This window comes from Numida meleagris, chromosome 4 (genome assembly GCF_002078875.1).
Source record: "Numida meleagris isolate 19003 breed g44 Domestic line chromosome 4, NumMel1.0, whole genome shotgun sequence".
Classification (NCBI taxonomy): domain Eukaryota; kingdom Metazoa; phylum Chordata; class Aves; order Galliformes; family Numididae; genus Numida; species Numida meleagris.
The window spans coordinates 6,227,510-6,232,709 of NC_034412.1; positions in this window are offsets into that span (position 1 = coordinate 6,227,510).

Here is a 5,200-nt window from a genome sequence, read left to right on the forward strand (position 1 = left end):
AAAAAAAAAAAAAAAAAACCACCACCACGCAGCCACCAAACAGCGCTGTGATATTCAATTATATCCCGAGCCAGCGAGCGGGGGAGGGGAGGGTGGGGAAAGAGGGGGGATTAGAGATTAAGTCCCGAGGAAGGAGGAAAAAAAGTAATATCTGTGTGTGTGTGTGCGCGTGTGATTTAGATTGAGGAGGAATTGAGGCAGAATGTGAAAGCTGTTACTAAGGGAAGGAGCCAAACGGCTCGGAGCAGCCAACGGCTCTCAGACACTCCGCGCCGGGAGAGGGTGCCCAGCCGCACGGAAATGGGCGCGGGGGGAGCGGGGCCGCCGGGAGGGACGGGAGAGCGGGAGGGAGCGGCGGAGCGGGGCCGGCCTGCTGCGGCCGCCCGGCACAACAAACCTGCGGCGGGGCGGGGGGCGGCGGCCGGGCCCCCTCCTCCTCCTCCTTCTTCCTCCCTTCCCCTCCTCCCGCTCGCTCCTCGCACGCCCGCGCTCTCCAGGCAGGCGCAGCGCCGCGCGCGAGGGGAGGAGGGCGGCGGGGCGGCCGCGCGGGGCCATGGCGGGAAGGGGAGCGAGGCGGGGAGGCCGCCCGAAGGGTCAGGTGCCCGGGCCCTGCGGCCGGTTGGGCCTCGGCGTTTTTCTAGGAAAGACGGTAATGGCGCCGTGAACATGCAGCGCGCGGCGTGCTTGGCTCCTGTGGCGTGGACGCTCAGAGCCAGGCCTGAGGTTCGGCACCGCTTTGACGCCTGCGCCCGTCTTCATTTTGTTCAATAAAAATAATCCTCTGCAGTAATAACGTTCCCTACCTGCGTGCTGTTCATTTTCAGAATATAAAGCTGTTTTGTCATTTCTGTTGCAGGTTTGTTTATTTTTTTGTTGATCGAAACCACATTCATCACTGGGCGGTCCTTTCCATCGCACAGTGCTTTTGCAACAGTGTTTCGTGCTCTCAGGCTTTGGTCCAGCACTCATCGGCGCTGCCACGGGCACCGCAGTGACCGCAAACCATCGCGGGCCCCACTGCAGCACCAGGTCCTGTACGAGGCTCCCACCCACACAGGGCCAAAACAGAACCTCCACATCACCGCCCTTCTGCAGAACGGCCAAAACGGGACCCTCACATCAACATCCTTCTGCAGAATGGCCAAAACGGGACCTCCACGTCACTGCCCTTCTGCAAAATAGCCAAAACGGGACCTCCACGTGACTGTCTTTGTGCAGAATGCGCTTCCACCAGGTCTGGATTGTGAAGACGTGGGCCACGAACGTAGCTTCTTTTTTTTCTGTCTCAAAATTGCTAGAGAATCACTCTCACCCTAACTCTGGAGCTAAGGGTGTGTTTCGCTTTCAGCCTAATGCAGGCAGGTTTCACTACCTGAGCTTCAACTCTCATCCAGATGGGACTCTACCGCTCCATAAAATTGCCATGAAAGGAGACAGGGTGGGTCTCCAGGTGCAGGATCAGCTCACAGTGCTCATTTTTTAGGGTTGTGTCCACGGGCTTCTCTTCGTTTTAGGAGAATAACATTTAAATTTTGCAGAAAGCAGGTTGTGTTTTCTTTTTTTTTGCATCGCAAAATTATTTAATTCTGAGAAAGCCGTGGGCCTTCAGTCTGTTTGCTTAAAGAAGACTAAATTGTATGAGGAAGCTGAAGTCTCTAGAAAGCCAGGCAGCGTGTTTGTAATTGCAAACCGCTCAACCTTTATTTCTGTAGTAATTTTGATGGCGAAGCAGACAACTTTTGCTTCTCAGTGATGGTGCGTGGGCTGTAAGGATGCAGTACGTTTATGAAGTCCAACTCCAGAATTCCAGAGAAGGTTGTTGTCATCTGTAGGCAAGACGTGAGCAGTTTGCTGAAGGTTGGGAAATGTAAAAAGGGGAGGAAGAAGTGGCGAGAGACTCACTCACACCTTCCTGTGTTATCATCTCAGATACGTCCATGCTTCTAAAGGAGTTTAACCTCTCCGTACTCGGAAGGACTTATTTCCTAGTTAAGAGCTGATAAGTAACAGTGGGTGGAGGAAGGGGGAATGGGAGCATGCACGTAGCCTGAGGCAGAAGGAAGGGCGATAAGGGACCTCATGTAGAGGACTGCCCTGAAGGAGGACATGGGAGGGACTGCAAAACATCCACGAGATAGCAACAGGAGATGTAAGCCCAGAAACGAGGGAGGGAACCCCCTCAAGTGCGCCTTGTTTGGCCCGCAGAAACTGCAAACACTGCCTTCCCATCCATCTGCCGAGCAGCGACAACATGCTGAGCTGAAGTCATCTGGCTGAAGGTTTCTGTGGTCTCCTGTTCACCAAATGTTCAGTCGCAACTCCAGCGTGCCACGCTTTCACTTTCGATTATCGCGCACCGAACCGGGTGATTACCTGCCCACGTGTTCTGCCCTGCAGAATCTGTGAAGTGCATCCTGGCAGATGTACGCTGCAATAATTTTACCCCTTCCACTTTGTTCCCTTTTCTCTTACTTGACTGAGGCCCCAGCTCAGTGGACACCTCACAAGCCCGCACAGGGCATTACTTCATGCTGCTGCTTCCCATGGTCTCGTCACCTCAACTTCTGGGAAGTCTTCTCAGCCATATTTATAAGGCATATCCTTAAAATAGCTGAAATTACTTGTAACAGTGAGTGCTCGGCCTACTAAGCACATACAAGCAAATATTTGCAATAACTGGACCGGTGTTTGCACAGCACCAAGCACACCGCCTGGACTCCATAAATAATAATACTTGGCACTCACAGAGGGGTTTCCATTTTCAAAGCACTTTAGTCATAACCCTTGACACCTATATGGCCTTTTACATCTTTACAAGAATTAATTAATCCTCGCAGTGTCCTGTGAGATAGGTATGCGTTGCAGTAATAACAATAACAACAATTAATAATTCATGCATTCTACTCGAAAATCGCTTCAGGGATTAAAATGTGTCTGTAATACTAGGGTTTTTTTTTTTATTAACATTTTCCAGCAAATACTAAAATCCATGGTACTGTGTTAAATCTGTGCAGTATCTAACCATAAATCTTCTACAGACTGGGACGAAGCTAAAGGCCGAATGAGATGCCAGAACATCAGCAGGAATTAGATTACCGACTTCAGAAAAGCAAGCTCGAGCCCAGGCCACCACGCAGCTTAGGTGCCAGAATGAAACTTCCCATGTATGGCAGTGCATAAATAAATACCAGCAAACCAGGAACGTTCTTCGTTCATTTTTAGCTCTTGTTTATGCGAAGACTCTCCTGGTTACAGCATGCATTGTATTACCCTGTGCTGCACGAACACAGCACCAGTGAAATGCACTTACTGGGCGAGAAATGACAGTGACTCAGCAGCGCATTGTGCAACTGGCAGACCAGGGACAAGTCTGGCCAATACCGGCACAAACTTTCCCTCCGAAAAATTACCATACTGCCTTTGATATGCAGGCAAGTGCCAGTTAAACCTGATGTTTAAACAAGTTGGGCTGAAATCTTGTTGCCTTTAACAGAAGAAATGAGCTGCTCCCACCGCGCCTGGCTGTGGGTTTGCAGGCAGAGGGGAACGGTGCCCAGCGAGGGAAGTGGAAGCTCACCGCTCCGAGGGCACTGCTGAGATCCATGAAGCAGCCATTAGCCACATGGTCACGGCGAAGCTGCATTCATGGCAGAGTTGTAGCTCCCATCTCGCATCCTGCAAATCCAAACTTGTTTTATTTTAACAGCGTTACGAAAAAAGGGTGCGGTACTGGCAGCTATCACACACCTCTGAAGTTTCAAGCAAGACGTACCTGGCTGCAGCTTCAGATCAAAACGGATTATCTCGCAGGACCAGGATGTGGTTGCAAAAATTCAGCGTTTTAAGTGTCATCGTGATTCATAAAACAGCCCACATTACGTGGTATAATTACTAAATAAAAGTACAAGCACAAAAGGCGCAAAATCTACTAGATATTTACCTTTATCGCTATCACATAATATTTTCATATTTCCTGGCAGGACAGGAATCCAGCCAATTTGAAGAGGATTCCTTTTTCTTGCCAATACTTAAGCCCCTGCTTTTCTCTCATTATACCTACGTTGTTCTCCTTCTCCACACGAGCAGAGGACTGGGAGCCAGGACTGTCTGCTCTCTAATCAGAGTCCTGAAAGGCTCCTCATGTGGCCTTCAGCAAGCTGTTTATTATCAGAGCATGAGCTTCCATCTATAAAAAGAGAGGACTAACGCAGCTACTAATGATGATGATATTGTTAACACATAATTATCTATCTCACAAGAAAACTGGGAGGATAAATTAGTGTTTATTATTATTTTAAAGATGGTAATATTATTTATAGGAGGGCTATACTCTATGTACGGAGGAGAGCAATTGTGGAAAACCACCTTCTAATTACGTTTTGCTAATGACAGCGCCAAAAATATCAATCAGTACTTTCAAAAGTCCTTGACTTCTCTATTTCTTACATTATAGATACAAGATGCTTCCTTGTAGATAGCTATATCCACATATAGAAGACCTTAAGCATTATTTGCTGGTATATTAAACATAAAATGAACTCTACGGTGTGGCCAAAGCACACCCTGCACTATGTTACTAGGCAGCTTGCTCCAATGACTAAAACCACTGTGAAGTCAATAGGTTGTGGGGCTTTTTTCCCCCTTCCCCACGAGCTAGGATTTCATCCCAGACCTTCACTGCTCTTCACCCACGTGCTTAACACCTGAAGTACACCCTAGCATGGTTCAGGCTTTGTTTTATACGGTCCCTTAGCTTTGAAACGGTGCTTGCAGGTACTTATCTCAGTGATGCATAGCATCAACACAGGTCCAGCGATAAGGATTATGATGCCTGAGCCTCCTGAATTTCCCCTTTTTTTGTCAATTATCTACATGTTGTGGAACATTCCTTTCTTTCAGCTTTATTCTTGAGGACTTCTGATAACATATCATACTCCTCTGAACCAGTCGTAATCTTCACAAGCTCTGATGCGCACTGACAACATTAACTGTGAGCCGCTGCAGTAGATTAAGCAGCATATTTCCACAAAACATTTCCAATACAAGACCAAATTTTATGAGCTATGTGAGCATTCCGTGTAACATTTCTAGCAGGTACATAAAACACTCCAGGGTATATACAGAAAGACGTTTGACCAGTGCTGTGTGTATTAGAAATAGCTCTCCATCTTTCACAGTGCTAGATGTGTGGCATAACATG